At 50.5% G+C, this 21689-nt stretch overlaps 1 pseudogene; it reads right to left on the bottom strand.

Annotated features, from left to right (window-relative positions):
- Nucleotides 1-6387: 6387 nt before the first annotated feature.
- Nucleotides 6388-8379, bottom strand: LOC123165965 (UDP-glycosyltransferase 91D2-like; annotated as a pseudogene).
- Between the last annotated feature and the right edge of the window lie 13310 nt (nt 8380-21689).

The following is a 21689-nucleotide window of genomic DNA, read 5'->3' as shown; positions in this document are numbered from 1 at the left end:
CGAGGTGCAAAATGAGATGTGTCATCGGAGTAAAGAAGCCTGGCGGGAAGATCTTCTCTAGCTTGCATATCAACTCCGGCGCCTTCTTATGCATTTCTTTTATCTTCTCAGGACATACTTCTTTAGCACAAAGCGTGCGGAAGAAATGGCTTAACTCCGCAAGCACACGCCAGACACGCTCGGGAACATAACCCCGAACCATCACCGGCATAATCCGCTCAATCCATACATGATAGTCATGACTCTTGAGCCCGGTCACTCTGCCCGTTGAAAGATTGACCCCCTTACTTATATTCGACGCATAACCATCAGTGAACTTCACGACGTGTTTCAGCCACTTGAATGCCTCCATCTTATGATCCTTTTTAAGTACGAAGTCAGCATCTGGCTTGAACCAAGATTTTCGACTGCCTGTGGGAGGCTGCATGTGTAGACGTGGTCTATCACAAATATTCTGTTGATCCACTCTAGCATTAACATTATCCTTTGTCTTATCAGGAATGTTGAGGATCGTGCGAAAAAGGGACTCTGCGACATTCTTTTCGGTGTGCATCACATCGATGTTGTATGGCAGTTTGAGGTCCTTAAAATAGGGAAGCTGCGTGAAGGGGGTAATGTGAGTCTAGTTGTGTGTCTCACCATATCCTTCAAAACAATTTTTCCCTTTACCTTTTCCTTTGCCCTCGCCCTCGTCTTCGCCTGTGGCTTTGCCTTTGCCTTTGCCTTTGCCTTTCCCTTCACCGGCAGGCTTAAGAGCTTTCAGCTGAGCAAGCACATCCGCACCAGAAAACGTTGGAATCTCGTTTACTTCATGGACAACTTTGCCTTTTGTGAAGTTCTTCTTGTCTTCCCTATCAGGATGGTCTGGAGGGAGGAACTGGCGATGCAGGTCAAAGGCAACATACTTGCCACCCTTCTTCAGCCAAATGAAAATCAAGGCCTGCATGCACACTGGGCAAGGCATCTTTCCACTTGTACACCATCCGCAGAACAGGGCATAGCCGGGAAAGTCATGCATGCAATACTGTAGCCAAACTTTCATCAAGAAATTTTCTGCAGATGCCGGTCGTATGTCAACCTCGGGAAGTACCAAGAATGGTGCAAATCATCCACCAACGGCTGCATAAACACACTCAAATTCTTCCCCGGATATTCAGGCCCCGGAATTATAAGCGACAGGAACATGGTCTTGCGTTGCATTATGGCGCCGGGAGGGAGATTGAGCGGAATAACAAATACGGGCCAGCAGCTGTATGGATTAGACGACATACCATATGGATTGAACCCATCACCTGTTATAGCAATTCTGACATTCCCAGCCTCGGCTGCTTCCTCCGGGTACTCTATATCGAATGACTTCCATGCTTCACCTTCTGATGGATGTACAATTTTTTTTGGATTGTACCTTTTCCCTTCCTTGTGCCACTTCATCATTTTGGCAGACTCCTCGGTGATGAAAAGGCGCTGCAGTCTTTTTATAAAATCAAGATACCGAAGAACCTTCACAGGGATTTTTAGCTGCTGCTTCTGACCATGCTTATCGACCACCTCAATATACCGAGAGGAACCGCACTTCCTACAGTAGTTGTCATCCGCATACTCATGCCTAAACAAAAGGCAATTCTTTGGACAAACATGTATTTTCTCATAGTCCATGGAGAGCGCCTTCATGATTTTCTTCGTAGCGTACATGCTTTTGGCAGTTCATGGCCCTCAGGCAGGCTGTTAGCCCATACTCCCAGAAATGCTTCGAAGCAACCTCGGCTACAGCCGTACTCAGCCTTGACTGCCATCAGTTGCGAGATGGCATCCAGCACAGACAGCTTGGCACCCTCATAGAGAGGTTTCTTTGACGAGGCCAAGATTTCCAGGAAGGCCTTTGCGGTTTCCTCCGGCTCCTCCGGTTCATTCGCTGAATGTGACGGAGGTGTCGGCTGTGCAGCAAAGACATCATCTAGCATGTCTCTAACCCCATCGTCCTCATAACCAGCGACGTGTTGTCGTATCACCTCCTATCTACCACGGTCCCGCTGGGCAAAGTTTATCGGCATATTAAAGTTGGGCATAAATCCATGCGTGCGAAGGTGCTTAGTCATCTCACTCTTATCTCTGCGGATACGTCTCTTACATTTGGCACACGGGCATTCTGGCACCATCCTCATTGGACTACGGAATATCTCTTTCAAAAACACATCAGTTTTCTCGACCCACTCTGTTGTTACTTGATTCCGACGGAAAAACCCACTATACATCCACTGATTATCTGCCATCTCTGCTTTATTGGAATCCACACAACAAAATTAAGGATTCATTTAAATTACTCACATCAATATTTTATTTTTTACAAGGTTGACGAGAAACGACATTTAATCCACCTACATCTCTAATAGGTAAAGATGGGTCCTAATCCCACCCGAGAATGTGTAGATTGAGTACGTTGTCCATGCTCTACCCCATTCCGAGACAAAATTTCGGCAGCACCTCCCCGCTGTTCTCCAAATACACGTCTCGGCAAAATGCCGAGAGAATGTGCATCCGGAGAACAACAGGGAGGCGCCGCCGAAATCCTGTCTCGGAACGGGGTAGAGCATGAACAACGTACCCAATCTACACATCCTCGGGCTGTCCGTGGAAAGCGCTGGACAATCCGAAAGAGATGCGATGATAAATATGCAATTGAATGCATATTTATCGATGCAACCCTTTCGGACGGGAGACGTCTAGGTTACGCAACTTAATGTGAAAATTAATCTAGTTAAAAGAGGCTAGGAGGTGAAGGTGGATTCGTAGCTCACCCTTCGCTGTAGAGGAAGTAGTCGAGCAGCGGCAGGATCACGGACCAAACCCAGACGACGAAGGCTCCAGGGAGATGAAATACCACAAAGCCTGTAAATTTTACCGAGTCAAAAAATTTGATGGCATCACATCACATAAAGCATTGACACTTCAAACTATGAAAAAAATCATATTGCTAATGACATCTAGTCAAGGTTTTAGATCATCATGATACTTCAAATCCTAATTTTCATCAAGTGTCAAATTTTGTTCTTCAAGTTTTTTAGCAAGATCATCATGATAAAATAACTACTCAAATTTTGTCAACATCACAAAATGAAACTATAGCTATTTGACAACATCTCAAATATACCAATTTTGTTCTTCAAATTTGACAACATTTGACAACATCACTAACTTACCAAAGCTATAACTAACCAATATACATCAATCCATCCATTCATCCATACAACATGCATCTATCACATAACAAGCAGTAAAAATGCAAAAAAATGAAAAAAAGCTCACCGGGGCGGCCGCGGACGGTGAGGCAGGGGCGGCCGTGGACGGTGAGGCAGGGCGGCCGGTGCAGCGGGCGAGCAGGGGGCGGCGGTGGAGGGCCTGCTGAGGCAGGGGCGGCCGGGGACGGGAGCGCAGGGTCGGCCGGGGACGGGAGGGCCGGGCGCGCGGGCCGGCAGGAGCCGCGGCCGGCGCGCGGTCGGGGGGAGGCCGGGGCGGCGGTGGGGTCGGGGGAGGCCGGGGCGGCGCAACGCGGTGGGGGGAGGCCGGGACGACGGCGGGTGGAGACGGCGACGGGGGAGGCAGGGGTGGAGACGGCGGGTGGAGACGGCGGCGGGACGGCGGGGGCGACGACGGGTGGAGACGGCGGCGGGGGAGGCAGGGGTGGAGTGGGCGGCGGCAGTGGCGGGGGCGAGTGCGGCGGTGGAGTTCGCGGGGTCGTGCGGGGGGAGCTAGGAGAGAACGAGTGGACCAGACGCCGCGCGAGGGGATAAGGCAGTCTATGCCGACGGCATAGACGCCACATCACCGATCCACGTGACACGTCCCCTATGGCCGCATCTATGCCGACGGCTTTGCCATCGGCATATAGCTATATTTTTCGTTTTTTGCTGCTGTTTATAGTTTATATTTTTCCTTCTTTATGTTTTTTTATTAAATACATATTTTTAATGTTTTTTATAGTTATATTTTTCCTTTTTATGTTTTTTATGTATTATTATTTCATATAGATTTTTAATTTTTTTAACCGCTCGGCCTCTCCTCTCCCGGAACCACACAGAGGGGAGGGGAGGGGAGGCGCCAAACTCGAGCAGCTTCGTCAGCCGAGGCCGTGGCCTGGCCGCGGGTCTGGGAGCGCTTGGCCGCCGCCTCGCGTGCTCGATCTGGAGCTTAGTAGGTCAGCTGAGTGAAGGGGGAGGGGCGTCGTCGACGGACAGTGAGGCAGGGGCGGCCGGGGACGCGTGCCACCTCTTCAGACATGCCACAACACCACCCCGCATGTATGAGGGGTCGATGCGACGCTCCGGTGGCATTGCTACCCCCCCAGGGCCCTCGTCCCGCCTAACCCTGGAGCGGTTGACCACGAGATCTAGCCCTTTGACTTCCCATGGGCGGGCTTTGACCAGTGGACCTCTCCACCCGGTTGTGTCATGTCAGCACAGAGAGACACCTGGGAGCAACATCTGGGCCAAACCCACAGCTACATCCCCTCCGTGTAGACCCGACGCGTCCGTTTCCCCCCTCCAGGTGCCGGCTGCGCCGTCCGTGAGCTGGGAGGCCACGCCCCGGAGACGCGTGCCGGGTGTTTGCAACCACCACAACACCTCTAGACTTGTGAGAAGCCGCGTACGCAAGATTGGCGGCATGCTAGCCCACGGAGGCCGCTGGTCACAGTTGTAGACATGCGAAGGGCAATCCGCGTTGAGGGAATTGTTCGGATACTTCACCATCACCAAAAATTATGAAAAATTACCATCGTTCCTATAGAACATGTGCCCACGTCGTGTAAAAAACTCATGATTTTATCGTGATCCGAGTATTTAATAATATTCACGCCGCACTGTTACCGCAGAACGTCTACTACCGTGTCATCGCCGTCCGTGAGGGGGGCCACACCCCGGAGACGCGTGCCACCTCTTCGGACATGCCACAACACCACCCCTCGTGTATGAGGGGTCGGTGCGACGCTCCGGTGGCATTGCTACCCCCCAGGGCCCTCGTCCCGCCTAACCCTAGAGCGGTTGACCACGAGATCTAGCCCTTTGACTTCCCACGGGCGGGCTTTGACCAGTGGACCTCTCCACCCGGTTGTGTCATGTCAGCACAGAGGGACACCTGGGAGCAACATCCGGGCCAAACCCACAACTACATCCCCTCCGTGTAGACCCGACGCGTCCGTTTCCCCCATCCAGGTGCCGCCGCCGGCGCCGTCCGTGAGCTGGGAGGCCACGCCCCGGAGACGCGTACCGGGCGTTTGCAACCGCCACAACACCTTCAGACTTGTGAGAAGCCGCGTATGTAAGATTGGCGGCATGCTAGCCCACGGAGGCCGCCGGCCATAGTCGTAGACATGCGAGGGGCAATCTGCGTAGAGGGAATTGTTCGGATACTTCTTCATCACGAAAAATTATGAAAAATTACCATCGGTCCTATAGCACATGTGCCCACGTCGTGTAAAAAAGTCATGATTTTATCGTGATCCGAGTATTTAATAATTTTCACGCCGCACCGTTACCGCAGAACGTCTACTACTGTGTCATCGCCGTCCGTGAGGGGAGCCACACCCCGAAGACGCGTGCCGCCTCTTCGGACATGCCACAACACCACCCCGCATGTATGAGGGGCCGGTGCGACGCTCCGGTGGCATTGCTACCCCCCAGGGACCCCGTCCCGCCTAACCCTGTAGCATTTGACCACGGGATCTAGCCCTTTGACTTTGCACGAACGGGCTTTGACCAGTGGACCTCCCCACCTGGTTGTGTCAGGTCAGCTCAGAGGGACACATGGGAGCAACATCCGGGCCAAACCGACAGCTACATCCTCTCCGTGTAGACCCGATGCGTCCGTTTTCCCCCTCCAGGTGCCGGCGGCGGCGCCGTCCGTTAGGGGGGCACGCCCCGGAGATGGGTGCCGCCTCTTCGGACATGCCACAACACCACTCGGTTGTGGTAGGTCATCCCATAGAAACACTTGGGAGCAACATCCCCACCGTATAGACCCGATGCGGCTGTTTCCGCCCTCCAGATCCTGGCGGCGGCGTCGTCCGTGAGAGGGGCACACCGCGGACGTGAGGGGGTCACACTCCAAAGACGGGTGCCGGGCGTTTGCAACCGCCACTAAACTTCTGTCGCATAGCTGTTTTTGATTTTAATAAAATATAAGTTCCTATATTCAAAAGAACATGACAGCACATTATTAATGTGCTCGAAAAAAATACAAACTATATATATATTCATAATCTATGGAAAAAATTACAAACTACATATATATTCATATAATATATAAAAAGCATAAAAACATATTAAAAAAAGCATAAAAACATATGTAAAAAAAGCATATAAACATAAGCAGAAAAACGCATGTAAAAAAAATATCTATGCCGACATAGAGACGGCAGGGTTTTGGTGGGCGCCGTGCCGCGGATCGGTGACGTGGCACCTATGCCGACGGCTGCCGTCGGCATACCTACGCCGTGGATCGGTGACGTGGCATGCGGAGATATGCCGACGGCCGCCCGTCCCGACTGTCGGCATAGGTTTGACGGCGTTAGCCGCTTGTCGCGGGCGGAGTCGCCGGGCCCACAGGTATACCGACGGCGGATTTGTGCCGACGGCTGCTGTCGGCATCTCTGCATCTAGGTCGACGGCCGTTGTGTGCCGATGGCTGCCGTCGGCGTAGATCGGTGTAACCCGACGGCCAGGCTAAGCCGACGGCCAGGACTGGGCTGTCGGCATAGCGCTAACTAGGCCGACGGCAGCCGTAGGCATAGGTTTGGCCGTCGGGGTAGGCCCGTTTTCCGGTAGTGGTATCATAGAACACTTGCATGATACACAAAAAGAATTTTTACATCCTACTCCCTTTGATGCGTCTATCTGTTATGGACAACTTTTGGGAAGTCAAATTAAAGTGACCGTCGACTCAGCCGAGAAATATTCAGCACAAATTCTCAGGCACCTGATCGTAGGCGTACTCACATCTTATTCGTGAATGCTATCTCAGTCTCAGCTGGAGCTGGGGGTGGCAGTAGTGAGATCTTCAGTTGCATGCGGCGGTGCAAGATACGATCTGAGTTGTTGAACAAATTCGTCGATGTATCTCTCATGCCGTTCCTTGTCGGCCACGATCGCCTGCATCTTGAGGGCACCCGCCACAAATCCCCTCCTGGCTTCTCCGTCCAGCATGACGGTCCGGACGGCAGCCGCAACGCCATGGCGGTCGAACGACCCGTCGTCGTCGTCCCTCGCCACCTGCAACCCTACCTTCTTCGACTCCATTTGGCGGGCATTCGGGCCCTGGTCCCCGAAGATGGGCAGCATGACGAGTGGGTGCCCGAACAGAAGCCCTTCGATGAGCGAGTTCCGGCCGCAGTGCGTCAGGAACGCGCCCACGGCGGCGTGCGCCAGGATGCTGATCTGGGGCACCCATCCCATGGTCACCACCCCATGGGCCATGGCCGCGGGTCCGGTCCTGGAAACCGGGGGGAAGGGCGTCGTCGTTGTCGACGACGGCCCCGGCGGGCTTCCGCAGAGCCCAGAGGAAGCGTGTCCCGGCGAGCTCCAGCCCCAGGGCCAGCTCCTGCACCTGTTCAACGCTCAGCGGCACCTCGCTCCCCAGCGCGATGTACACGACGGAGTCGGGCGGCTGCTCTTCTAGCCAGCGTAGCGTGACGTGGTCCTCTGATGATCCGGCCGCGCGGCGCCTTCCGCCGTCGGCCGACGGCGGCAGGAGGCCCAGGGGCACGACCGGCTTGCCGAGGAGTGCCTCCACCAGCGGGAAGGTCTCCGGCTCCCACTCCACGCAGCTCCGGATGGCCAAGACCGTGCACCTCTCTTTCGCCAAGAACCAGCGCTGGGCGATGGACATACCCGACGCGCAGTCGTCGGCGTAAGCAGGTGCCACGTCGTCCCTCTCGTAACGGGGCACGGCGAGGCGCACGGCCGCGGCGGCCTGTCCAAGCACAGAGGCAGCGGCGGCCTCGACGGGCTCCGACTCCAGCGGTTGCTGGCGGGGCGCGGCAGCGAGCATAGCGGCCGTCGGCAGGAGCACCGCGCATAGCACCTTGTGGTCGAGGGCGGCGGCGGCGGCCCAGTGGTGTGATAGCATAAGCCATGACGCGTACGTGTGTGCGCGTCCGGGCGCGTAGGCATGCTTGCGTGTGTTCTGTGTATGAGTTCGGTAAGTAGCTAGCAGTCGATCTGTGTGCTTGCCGCGTGCGGGCGGGGCTGGAGAAGCCAGCAGGAAGATCGGATCAGCATGTTGCATGCATGGGCAGATAAGGACCATTCCTTGAGGGCTGCGTTAGCTGCAGTTTCGTAAGTGCGAGGAGGCAGGAGTGGCGTCCGAGTCTTGTGGATCATGGGCTGCATGTAGCAACTAGCTAGGCTATTTAAGTTGTACTAGTTGGACTGTTTATGTACGGCTGTGAGTTAAGAAAGAGAAAAGGATTCGGGTGTTCGAGCGCCCGCGGCGGCGCTCCGTGCGCCGGCCCGCAAAACTTTCCTTGGCAACAACATGGTGGAAGCAGTCGACGATGATCCAGTGCGGCCTCCTGCCGTCGTCCACGCACGCGGCGGCAAGGAAGTCCGCGAAGGGCGCGGCGAGGCCGTCGAAGGTGATGAGTAAATGGGCAGTTTTTCGATTAAATTAATTCATGAATAAATCATGAGCATGACATGGACAGCATTAATAACACACTGATTACGATCTAACAGAGCATGTACTACGCACATAGTAGAAACATCTACGCATATTGCTAGTCCTGCTACAACAGAAAGAAACACGAGAGAGATAAACGATGTATACCCTCCAATCGGCCACGCGGCGGCGGTGGCGGTGGTAGCAGCCGCGGCATCCTCAGCGGCCTTCTTGTCGGCCTCGGCCTTCTCAGCGGCGGCACGGTCGGCGTCGGTCGACATGGTGATGACGAAGGTGATGCGAACGTAGATGAACAGAAGCGAGCAGTCGCGTAGTCGCTACCCAAAAACCTAATCGCCCCTCTCCCGTGCAGGATCCGGAGAGGCGGGGTTTCAGAGGCCTGCTCTCCCGTCAACCGTGTACGCGGTGAACGGGACGGAGTCGCAGGCGGCAGCAGCAGCAGAGGAACAACGTGGGCGTGGAGGCGGAGATGGAGATGCGTTCTGTTTTCGCGGCGGCTAGGGTTGGCAGCGCCCCACATATATATGTGCGGCCGCGCGTGGAGAGACGTGGGCTGAACCCACGTCCAAGTCGGTAGCCCATGATCCGACGTCTCAGATCATGACCCTACCTGTCAAAGACTCTCCATTTCTGACCGGCAAAAAAGAAGCGCATAGGAGTGAGCTCGGCTTGGCTCAATCCCGCGACGCGTCGTGACGAGGTGTGGCGAGCGGAGGAGGAGGAGTGCGCGAGGGCTTCTTTTCTTCTCAAGCTCCAATAGCATGAGGGAGAGAATCCCTTATAAACCACTCCAACTCTCCTTCCACTTTCAGGGTGGGACTAAACTTCCCACCACCTTGTCATGCCACCTACATGGGCCCTTAGAGATTAAATCTGAAATTGTCATATGGGTTCTAGGCCCATCTCATATTTCAACAATCCCCCACCAGATCTCAGGGGCCCACTTGTCCTTTGTTCCAAACGCTATTTTGATATACCAGCATCTCAGTGGAGACCGATTAAGGTTGAGCTCCACCTAGACCAAGTAGTTACACTCCTTCACAACTGAACAATGGACTATGCCTTGAATTGTCAGTTTGGCGTCAAGAAGTTTCACCACAAGTCTCACTGATACGAGACTGCCGAAGGTCGACCCCTCGGGTCGAGCATATTAGTCACACTCCTGGCCTGTTCATGAGCTTGCTAGAGATCACCCCAATCTCATAGACTGTGACCAGCAGTCGGGCTCATATAGGTGTGTTCCTCCAAAGATCGCTCTGTAGGATAGCATCTTGCTTATACATATAAGCCTTGGAACACATTAAGACAGTAGTCATCCTTCCATACAGTTTCCGAGAGTATTGCATCTCCAACGGAGTGGGTTAGTAAAGTTACTCTCCTCAGTTCACCGCTGGCTTGTTTTGCCAGGTCCTACTTCACGGGATCTCCAATCACATAGGTTGGGTTACTACCATGGCAACTCATGTGGGTCTCATACCCATCTCCCTTCATGCGCTATCTATCACGACACGTGATAGCCCTTTAGTGAAGGGATCTGCCAGATTCTTAGCCGTTTGGATATAATCCAATGCTATCACTCCGGAGTTTCTCAATTTTTTGACAGCTTTCAATCTCATTCTTATGTGTTTTTTGGACTTCATGTTGTCCTTTGAACTCTTCACCTTGACCATAACCGTTTGATTGTCGCAGTTCATAAGGATGGCCGGAACCAGCTTCTCAACCATTGGCAAGTCCATCAACAGATCTCGAAGCCATCCTGCTTTGCCACCCGATGTGTCTAATGCTGTTAATTCTGCTTCCATTGTCGATCTTGTTAAGATCGTTTGCTTGCAAGACTTCTAGGAAACAGCACCACCTCCAAGAGTAAACATATACCCAGTTGTGGCCTTCATCTCATCAGCATCAGAGATCCAATTCGCATCACTATACCCTTCAAGTATCGACGGGTATCCGGTATAGTGAAGTCCATAGTTCATAGTACCTTTCAGATAGCGCATAACTCTTTCAAGAGCACGCCAATGTACATCGCCCGGTTTGGAAACAAATCGGCTCAGTTTGCTAATAGCGAATGCGATGCCAGGCCTCGTTGCACTCGCTAGATACTAGAGTGAACCAACGATCTGAGAGTATCTCAATTGATCTACAGCTGTGCCTTTAGACTTTCGAATCAGCACACTAGAATCATATGGTGTTTGAGATGGTGTGCAGTCCGAATATCGAAAGCGCCTCAACACCTTCTCAACATAATGGGATTGTAGAAGTGTATTCCCACCCTCATCGTCTCTCAATAGCTTGACGTTCAAGATAATATCAGCCACTCCAAGGTCCTGTTGGGAATCGTAGCATAATTTAAAATTTTCCTACGCTTACCAAGATGCATCTATGGAGTCTACTAGCAACGAAGGGAAAGGAGTGCATCTACATACCCTTGTAGATCGCGAGCGGAAGCGTTCCAATGAACGTGGATGACGGAGTCGTACTCGCCGTGATCCAAATCACCGATGATCGAGTGCCGAACGGACGGCACCTCCGCGTTCAACACACGTACGGTGCAGCGACGTCTCCTCCTTCTTGATCCAGCAAGGGGGAAGGAGAGGTTGATGGAGATCCAACAGCACGACGGCGTGGTGGTGGATGTAGCGGCTCTCCGGCAGGGCTTCGCCGAGCTTCTGCGAGAGAGAGAGAGGTGTTGCAGAGGAGGAGGGAGGCGCCCCAGGCTGTTGTGTGCTGCCCTCCCTCCCCCCCTTTATATAGGCCCCCTGGGGGGGCGCCGGCCTTGGAGATCAGATCCAAAGGGGGGGGGGGCAAGTGGGGGGGAAGGGGTGCCTTGCCCCCCAAGGCAAGGGGGAACTCCCCCCTAGGGTTCCCAACCCTAGGCGCATGGGGGGAGGCCCAAGGGGGGCGCCCCAGCCTACTAAGGGCTGGTTCCCTTCCACTTTCAGCCCACGGGGCCCTCCGGGATAGGTGGCCCCACCCGGTGGACCCCCGGGACCCTTCCGGTGGTCCCGGTACAATACCGGTAACCCCCGAAACTTTCCCGGTGGCCGAAACTGGACTTCCTATATATAATTCTTCACCTCCGAACCATTCCGGAACCTCTCGTGACGTCCGGGATCTCATCCGGGACTCCGAAAAACTTTCGGGTTTCCGCATACATATATCTCTACAACCCTAGCGTCACCGGACCTTAAGTGTGTAGACCCTACGGGTTCGGGAGACATGCAGACATGACCGAGACGCCTCTCCGGTCAATAACCAACAGCGGGATCTGGATACCCATGTTGGCTCCCACATGTTCCACGATGATCTCATCGGATGAACCACGGTGTCGAGGATTCAATCAATCCCGTATGCAATTCCCTTTGTCAATCGGTATGTTACTTGCCCGAGATTCGATCGTCGGTATCCCAATACCTTGTTCAATCTCGTTACCGGCAAGTCTCTTTACTCGTACCGCAATGCATGATCCCGTGACTAACGCCTTAGTCACATTGAGCTCATTATGATGATGCATTACCGAGTGGGCCCAGAGATACCTCTCCGTCACACGGAGTGACAAATCCCAGTCTCGATCCGTGCCAACCCAACAGACACTTTCAGAGATACCTGTAATGCACCTTTATAGTCACCCAGTTACGTTGTGACGTTTGGCACACCCAAAGCACTCCTACGGTATCCGGGAGTTGCACGATCTCATGGTCTAAGGAAAAGATACTTGACATTGGAAAAGCTCTAGCAAACGAAACTACACGATCTTTTATGCTATGCTTAGGATTGGGTCTTGTCCATCACATCATTCTCCTAATGATGTGATCCCGTTATCAATGACATCCAATGTCCATAGTCAGGAAACCATGACTATCTGTTGATCAACGAGCTAGTCAACTAGAGGCTTACTAGGGACACGTTGTGGTCTATGTATTCACACATGTATTACGATTTCCGGACAATACAATTATAGCATGAATAATAGACGATTATCATGAACAAAGAAATATAATAATAACCTTTTATTATTGCCTCTAGGGCATATTTCCAACAGTCTCCCACTTGCACTAGAGTCAATAATCTAGTTACATTGTGATGAATCGAACACCCATTGCGTCCTGGTGTTGATCATGTTTTGCCCTAGGGAGAGGTTTAGTCAACGGATCTGCTACATTCAGGTCCGTATGTACTTTACAAATATCTATGTCTCCATTTTGAACACTTTCACGAATGGAGTTGAAGCGACGCTTGATATGCCTGGTCTTCCTGTGAAACCTGGGCTCCTTCGCAAGGTCAATAGCTCCAGTGTTGTCACAGAAGAGAGTCATTGGGCCCGACGCATTGGGAATCACCCCTAGGTCGGTAATGAACTCCTTCATCCAGACTGCTTCCTGTGCTGCCTCCGAGGCTGCCATGTACTCCGCTTCACATGTAGATCCCGCCACGACGCTTTGCTTGCAACTGCACCAGCTTACTGCTCCTCCATTCAAAATATACACGTATCCGGTCTGTGACTTCGAGTCATCCAGATCTGTGTCGAAGCTAGCGTCGACGTAACCCTTTACGACGAGCTCTTCGTCACCTCCATAAACGAGAAACATATCCTTAGTCCTCTTCAGGTACTTCAGGATATTCTTGACCGCTGTCCAGTGTTCCATGCCGGGATTACTTTGGTACCTTCCTACCAAACTTACGGCAAGGTTTACATCAGGTCTGGTACACAGCATGGCATACATAATAGACCCTATGGCCGAGGCATAGGGGATGACACTCATCTTTTCTATATCTTCTGCCGTGGTCGGGCATTGAGCCTTGCTCAATTGCACACCTTGCAATACAGGCAAGAACCCCTTCTTGGACTGATCCATACTGAACTTCTTCAATATCTTGTCAAGGTATGTACTCTGTGAAAGACCAATGAGGCGTCTTGATCTATCTCTATAGATCTTGATGCCTAATATATAAGCAGCTTCTCCAAGGTCCTTCATTGAAAAACACTTATTCAAATAGGCCTTAATACTTTCCAAGAATTCTATATCATTTCCAATCAATAATATGTCATCCACATATAATAAGAGAAATGCTACAGAGCTCCCACTCACTTTCTTGTAAACACAGGCTTCTCCATAAGTCTGTGTAAACCCAAACGCTTTGATAATCTCATCAAATCGAATGTTCCAACTCCGAGATGCTTGCACCAGCCCATAGATGGAGCGCTGGAGCTTGCATACCTTGTTAGCATTCTTAGGATCGACAAAACCTTCCGGCTGCATCATATACAATTATTCCTTAAGGAAGCCGTTAAGGAATGCCGTTTTGACGTCCATTTTCCATATCTCATAATCATAGAATGCGGCAATTGCTAACATGATTCAGACAGACTTCAGCTTCGCTACGGGTGAGAAAGTCTCATCGTAGTCAACCCCTTGAACTTGTCGATAACCCTTAGCGACAAGTCGAGCCTTATAGATGGTCACATTACCATCCGCGTTTGTCTTCTTCTTAAAGATCCATTTATTTTCTATGGCTCGCCGATCATCGGGCAAGTCAGTCAAAGTCCATACTTTGTTTTCATACATGGACCCTATCTCGGATTGCATGGCTTCAAGCCATTTGTTGGAATCCGGGCCCGCCATCGCTTCTTCATAGTTCGAAGGTTCACCGTTGTCTAACAACATGATTTCCAGGACAGGGTTGCCGTACCACTCTGGTGCGGAACGTGTCCTTGTGGACCTACGAAGTTCAGTAACTTGATCCGAAGCTTCATGATCATCATCATTAACTTCCTCCCCAGTCGGTGTAGGCACCACAGGAATATTTTCCCGCGCTGCGCTACTTTCCGGTTTGGAAGGGGTGACTATCACCTCATCAAGTTCCACTTTCCTCCCACTCAATTCTTTCGAGAGAAACTCCTTCTCCTGAAAGGACCCGTTCTTGGCAACGAAGATCTTGCCTTCGGATTTGAGGTAGAAGGTATACCCAATAGTTTCCTTAGGGTATCCTATGAAGACGCATTTTTCCGATTTGGGTTCGAGCTTTCAGGTTGAAGTTTCTTGACATAAGTATCGCATCCCCAAACTTTTAGAAACGACAGCTTAGGTTTCTTCCCAAACCATAATTCATACGGTGTCGTCTCAACGGATTTCGACGGAGCCCTATTTAAAGTGAATGCGGCAGTCTCTAAAGCATAACCCCAAAATGAGAGCGGTAAATCGGTAAGAGACATCATAGATCGCACCATATCCAATAGAGTGCGATTACGATGTTCGGACACACCATTTCTCTGAGGTGTTCCAGGCGGCGTGAGTTGTGAAACTATTCCACATTTCCTTAAGTGTGCACCAAACTCGTGACTTAAATATTCTCCACCACGATCTGATCGTAGGAATTTTATTCTCCTGTCACGTTGATTCTCAACCTCACTCTAAAATTCTTTGAACTTTTCAAAGGTTTCAGACTTGTGTTTCATCAGGTAGACATATCCATATCTACTTAAATCATCAGTGAGAGTGAGAACATAACGATATCCTCCGCGAGCCTCAACACTCATTGGACCACACACATCGGTATGTATGATTTCCAATAAGTTGGTTGCTCGCTCCATTGCTCTGGAGAACGGAGTCTTGGTCATCTTACCCATGAGGCATGGTTCGCACGTGTCAAATGATTCGTAATCAAGAGACTCCAAAAGTCCATCTGCATGGAGCTTCTTCATGCGCTTGACACCAATGTGACCAAGGCGGCAGTGCCACAAGTATGTGGGACTATCGTTATCAACTTTACATCTTTTGGTACTCACATTATGAACATGTGTAACATCACGTTCGAGATTCATCAAAAATAAACCATTGACCAGCGGGGCATGACCATAAAACATATCTCTCAAATAAATAGAACAACCATTATTCTCAGATTTAAATGAGTAGCCATCTCGAATTAAACGAGATCCAGATACAATGTTCATGCTCAAAGCTGGCACTAAATAACAATTATTGAGGTTTAAAACTAATCCCGTGGGTAGATGCAGAGGTAGCGTGCCGACGGCGATCACATCGACCTTGGAACCATTCCCGACGCGCATCGTCACCTCGTCCTTTGCCAGTCTCCGTTTATTCCGTAGTTCCTGTTTTGAGTTACAAATATGAGCAACCGCACCGGTATCAAATACCCAGGAGCTACTACGAGTACTGGTAAGGTACACATAAATTACTTGTATATCACATATACCTTGGGTGTTGCCGGCCTTCTTCTCGTCCGCTAAATATTTGGGGCAGTTCCGCTTCCAGTGACCACTTCCCTTGCAATAAAAGCACTCAGTCCCGGGTTTGGGTCCATTCTTTGACTTCTTCCCAGTATCTGGTTTACCGGGCGCGGCAACTCCCTTGCCGTCCTTCTTGAAGTTCTTCTTACCCTTGCCTGTGACACCCAAGTTTTTATTTGGATTTTTCAAAAGATTTTATTTGACTTGAGGGGAGTGATTTAAATTTTTCTTCAAGAGAACTCTCCCTCTCATATATTTTTCCTTATGGAAAAAGTTTTATTCACCCAAGATCTGCCTTTGGTCCTGGAAGTTCTTGCTTTTCATTTGGACTCAAGACAAAATGTTTTTCATTTGGGAAAATAACTTTTGAAAATCCTTTTGAATTTTGCACTATGGCTTTTGGAAAGTTCTTTGCCACTTTCAACAATTCCTTCTTGCCATGGCCTTAGTGCAAATGCTCTCTCCTAACCCTTCCCTCACCTTTGGATCATGATTTGCATCAAATCCAGCAAGTTGAACCTCCCCATGTATCTATTTCCATTCAAATTCTATTCAAATAAATTTCTGCCTTCTTTTCTAGCACTTGGAGATTTGCAAAGGAACTCCACTTTCTGTCTTGATTTTTGGCCCCAAACCTTTTTCCCCTCCTAGTCCTTTGAAGCCCCAACCTAGAACTATGAAGATCCACTGGTCTTCAGTTCAAAATTTTCAAACTACACTTGCTGCAAGTTTGGACCAGATTTGTCAAACTTGGTGAAATTCATTCCAAACCTTCTCCAAAAATTCCAAGTAAAATCAGGCAGCCTCTGGGTGCATTGAGTGGTCATCTCACCAAGTTACAGCTCCAGAAAAATTTATCTCATGGCCAAAACCTTCTGTCGAACACCTGCAGTGCACTATCTTTGTCACATTCAGAAAGTTCAGAGATTCAGTCAAGTGGCTGCTGTCGTTTTCTTCAGAAGCGGATGTCGGTCTCGCCAGTGCCACCGCGTCGCCTTGCTCCTCGTCCCCGCTCTCTTGCTCCTGCACCGCACGAACGCCTGGCGCCTTGCGGGCGTTGGCGACGAGCAGCAGAAGGTGCGCCGCCCCGTGACCGACGCCGGCGGTGGCTTTGCGGACGCCAGCGGGAGACACGGCGCCGACGACGCCACCCAGCGCCGCCCAAACCACCGGAGCTCGCCGCGTGGCCTTCCACTCCCCCGAACGCGCTGCCGCTCTCGTCGTGAACCGCAGGGCGCGGAGCGCGCTCTCTGCCGCCGTTGAGCCCGTGCGGTCACCTCACCATGGACCGACGCCATTACGCCAAGACCGACCCCGTTTAGCTGCAAAACGAATCCAGTAACCTCCACTGATGCTGCCTGGCCACTCAAACCACCTGCCAATCCACTGCTCCGCCGTAATCGCTCGCCGGAGATTCTCCGTTCACGGCCACCCCGTCGATCCGCCTATAAATAGAGGCCCCAAGCTTCAATTCGAGCACCCACCAGCCCTGCACTCCCCCTAGAGGAAGCCTAGCCACTGGTAGAGCCCCGAGGAGGTCTCCTTCCTCGACTCCGGCCGCCGCGACCCGCCACGGGATCCAGCCCGATTCGCCCCCGTGTATGCTCCTCCGCCTCCATTCTCTTGCCAGTAGCTTCACCTTGCATCACTCATTCTGACCCGCGCCTCAATTCGTAGTTTGCAGCCCTCCACCGGAGTTCCCCATCCTCACCCGAGCCGCCGTCCGCCGGAGATAGTGTCGCCGTCGACGTGGTGCTCCCCGTTGGACAAGTCCACCACCCACCGACGCGGAAGAAGACGCTGAAGCTCTTGGTACCCTCCGTTTCTCCTAACTCGCCGTGGTTCGACGCCGGCGTCCACCGCAGTCTTCGGGCGCCGGCGAGCTTTTCAAACCTGACATGTGGACCCCGCGTGTCAGCCTCTGTTCTTTTATTCGCGAACCGTTTTCTGTTGGCGCCTTCGGGCAAAATACGTCTTCTCCTTTGCGCTTGCGCATTCCCAGCCGAAGCGTTTTCTGTTTTCTCAGTTAAAACCCTGGAACTTTTCTGTTTCATTACAAATAAGTCCCTGGACAGAAACCTTTATAACTTTTTAATAAAAAGGTATTTTTGAGTGATTCTTTTTCTGACAATCTTCAAATTTTGTCTAGTTTTTTATGGGATTTATTTGAAAAACATTTGGAAAAGTTTCTGTGTATGTGTTGGTTTTCACGTTAGTACCCGTTTCGTGATTGCCGTAGGTTCCGGGAGAGGTGAAGGGGCCGCGAACTTCGCCGAGCTAGACTCCGACTTCTCCGAACTAGGCAAGCATGTTTTGAACATTTGATATGGCAGATGTTTTGCATGTTCACGTGAGAGTTTGTGCATGGCATATGAGTGTCGGTAAATACCTCGTTGCTTGTAAGGCAACTACCCGGTTGTCCCAAAGTCAGGATGACCTCTGATGAGAGGTGGCCTAATCATGTGGTGACATGAAGGGCAGCAAGGTGGTACTGTTATAGCATGCCAGCCTTGCGTCATTCGACTTTCTTCGACGTTAACGTGGTTGGAGCTACGTTATCGTTCTTTTCCCGCAAGTTCCAAAGTTGCGATGACCTCTGATGAGAGGTGGCCTAATCATGTGGTGACATGAAGGGCAGCAAGGTGGTACTGTTGTAGCATACCAGCCTTGTGTCATCCAACTCTTCCGACGTTAACATGGTTGGATCCGTGTTACCGTTCTTTCCCCATTCCGTGCTACCACATGTCTCATTGCCAGGATGCGGTTTAGTAAGTTGGTAACCTCTTTCCGTGTACACACCAAACAGAGAGGCCGGGATGAGGGTACCTTGGCCCAGGATTAAAGCCAGTCATCCGGTCAGGGGGCATGGGTGTTTCCGGTTGGGACCGAGAGGGGGGGCACCCCCTTAAAGCGCGCGTATAGAAATTTGATCCAATGCTACGCGAGGTTGTAGCCTCCCCGTCTCAAGGTTTTTCTTGAACGTTGCCGAGGGTGATCCCTGGCTTCGGATGGTTGAATTGGGTGTGTACTGGTTAGACGTGTTTCTTCCAAAACACCGTAGACGGAACTAGTCCCCGTGACTACTGAAATCCGTTGGCTGTGGTTAAGTACAAACTCTGTAGAGTCAATTCTTTCCAAATCATCGTATCCATGATCAGTAGTGTAAACATTTTATCCATATCTATCCGTGTGAAAAACTTGTCCCCGGTGAACAAGCTCACGTGGTATTTTCAGATTTATTGTCATTCCTGTGGATGGACTAACGTTATTTTTGTCTCACGCTGGTGATAATTTATGTTCCCGAACTGTTGTATTATTGAGTTGTGATATAAGCCCTTTATGTGACGTCGCGCAGACGTCTGACTGTGGCGTGTACTCGTTTCTCACTTTAAATATAAGCCCTTTATGTGATGTCGCTCAGACGTCCGACTGTGGCATGCACTGTCTTTATTTTCTGTTACAAGCCCTTTATGTGGTGTCGCCCCGACGCCCGACTGTGGCATTATTATTCCGCATTTTCCTCTCGAGGAGTCTTTCAGACACTCGTTTGGCACCAGTATTATTATTCCGCAATTTTCCTCTCGAGGAGTCTTTCAGACACTCGTTTGGCACCAGTATTATTATTCCGCAATTTTCCTCTCGAGGAGTCTTTCAGACACTCGTTTGGCACCGGCATTATTATTCTGCATTTTCCTCTCGAGGAGTCTTTCAGACACTCGTTTGGCACCAGTATTACTATTCTGCAGTTTCCGCTCGAGGCGTCATTCAGACCCTCGCTTGGCACCCAGTATTTATTATCTCTATGTCTGATCGCACTGGTTAACTTGTTCATATGCTTCATGTTTACATTTGTTATACCTTATGTCCGAACTGTCTTGCGAGTACTTTCATAGTACTCACCTGGCTTGTTGATTTGGCCAGATGTTGACGAAGGCGATCTCTTGGATGAAGAGTTTGATAGCGCGTTCGACGCCTAGAGGAGTCCCAGTCAGTCCTGCGCGATCCCGGATATTGGTCACTTGTGTTGTATACGCTTCCGCCACCCGCAATAAGTCTTCTCGAGCCTCACTCCGACGCTCGATGAGTTGTAGTCTTCTGGAATCATATCACTCGCTTCACGATGATATTTCCACCACCATCATTATCGTGAGTTAGTAGTTGCCACCCTATCCGCCGTTTTGTTTTAGCGGCGTGCATGTAATAAATTGTTGGGCAGTCTCTGCTCAACCTTGTATTATATATAGTACTCCTGGTATTTTTCTTCTGTGACCAAGATATTGTCTATCAGTGAGAAGGAATTCTTCCTCGCTGGTCCGTAAAAGGGATTGGTCTCTCAATAATTATTTTATTGAAAAACCGGTCGTGACATTGCCCTTCTTGAACTTGGTGGTTTTATTCACCATCAACACTTGATGTTCTTTTCTGATCTCCCCTTCCGCTGATTTTAGCATTGAATATACCTCGGGAATGGTCTTTTCCATCCCCTGCATATTGTAGTTCATCACAAAGCTCTTGTAGCTTGGTGGAAGCGACTGGAGGATTCTGTCAATGACCGCGTCATCCGGGAGATTAACTCCCAGCTGAGACAAGCGGTTATGCAACCCAGACATTCTGAGTATGTGCTCACTAACAGAACTATTCTCCTCCATTTTACAGCTGAAGAACTTGCCGGAGATATCATATCTCTCGACCCGGGCATGAGCTTGAAAAACCAGTTTCGGCTCCTCGAACATCTCATATGCTCCATGTTTCTCAAAACGCTTTTGGAGACCCGGTTCTAAGCTGTAAAGCATGCCGCACTGAACGAGGGAGTAATCATCAGCACGTGATTGCCAAGCGTTCATAACGTCTTGGTTTTGTGGGATTGGTGCATCACCTAGCGGTGCTTCTAAGACATAATCTTTCTTGGCTACTATAAGGATGAGCCTCAGGTTCCGGACCCAGTCCGTATAGTTGCTGCCATCATCTTTCAGCTTGGTTTTCTCTAGGAACGCGTTGAAATTGAGGACAACGTTGGCCATTTGATCTACAAGACATAGTGTAAAGATTTTAGACTAAGTTCATGATAATTGAGTTCATCTAATCAAATTATTTAATGAACTCCCACTCAGATAGACATCCCTCTTGTCATCTAAGTGAAACATGATCCGAGTTTAACTAGGCCGTGTCCGATCATCACGTGAGACGGACTAGTCAAGATCGGTGAACATCTTCATGTTGATCGTATCTTCTATACGACTCATGCTCGACCTTTCGGTCCTCCGTGTTCCGAGGCCATGTCTGTACATGCTAGGCTCGTCAAGTCAACCTAAGTGTATTGCGTGTGTTCCGAGGCCATGTCTGTACATGCTAGGCTCGTCAACACCCGTTGTATTCGAACGTTAGAATCTATCACACCCGATCATCACGTGGTGCTTCGAAACAACGAACCTTCGCAACGGTGCACAGTTAGGGTGAACACTTTCTTGAAATTATTATAAGGGATCATCTTACTTACTACCGTCGTTCTAAGCAAATAAGATGCAAAAACATGATAAACATCACATGCAATCAAATAGTGACATGATATGGCCAATATCATTATGCTCCTTTGATCTCCATCTTCGGGGCACCATGATCATCTTTGTCACCGGCATGACACCATGATCTCCATCATCATGATCTCCATCATTGTGTCTTCATGAAGTCGTCACGCCAATGATTACTTCTACTTCTATGGCTAACACGTTTAGCAACAAAGTAAAGTAATTTACGTGGCGTTATTCAATGA

Source organism: Triticum aestivum, chromosome 1D (assembly GCF_018294505.1).
Source record: "Triticum aestivum cultivar Chinese Spring chromosome 1D, IWGSC CS RefSeq v2.1, whole genome shotgun sequence".
Lineage (NCBI taxonomy): Eukaryota > Viridiplantae > Streptophyta > Magnoliopsida > Poales > Poaceae > Triticum > Triticum aestivum.
Note: the sequence above shows the minus strand (reverse complement) of the source record. Positions and strands in the feature narration are given on the sequence as shown.